Genomic DNA, 712 nt, shown 5'->3' with positions numbered 1-712 from the left:
GAGCTTACATATTGTATATCAGAATAGCATCCAGTATAGCATACGAACAGAATGTATCAATTTGAATCCAATATACAAATTAATCGATTGAAAAACAGCAAAGAGAGAGAGAGAAAACAAATCCTGCAACGCGAATTTTTATCCTGGTTCGTTTGCTGTCCACTGCAAACTACATCCAGGCCTCCCGGCTGACTTGGGAGATTTCCTTCACTATAATCGAATCAATGTAATTTACAAACACATTATCCAATTACAACACTTAGCAAATGACAAGAAATCAAAGAAACTATTCAATGGTTTGACTCCCTTCCTATCGACAAAGAAAACGTTTCTTTCGGCGTAGCCCCAGCCAAAGAATCTCTCGTTCTTTCCTTTTCTTACACTCTAAGCTATGAAGAAACACTCAATCTCTAACGGTGATAAGACACCACGAGATTCCCTTTACAACAATTATACAACAATTACAAGAGTAAAATAAAGCTATTTCTAAGCTCAAATATAACAAGAAGGCTTTACTCTAATGCACATCTAACACAAACTCATGTGAAATGACAAGTATTAGTTATGAAAACAGAAGTTACAGAATCATAAAACTTCATGAAAAAGCATCAAAATATGCATGAACATGTGAGGGAAAACATGAGAGATTATAACATGAAATGCACTCAATCCTAAAGCAAGGAATCTCTCATTTCTAAACTCACTAATGCAA

Source organism: Lupinus angustifolius, unplaced genomic scaffold, assembly GCF_001865875.1.
Source record: "Lupinus angustifolius cultivar Tanjil unplaced genomic scaffold, LupAngTanjil_v1.0 Scaffold_118, whole genome shotgun sequence".
NCBI lineage: Eukaryota > Viridiplantae > Streptophyta > Magnoliopsida > Fabales > Fabaceae > Lupinus > Lupinus angustifolius.
Note: the sequence above shows the minus strand (reverse complement) of the source record.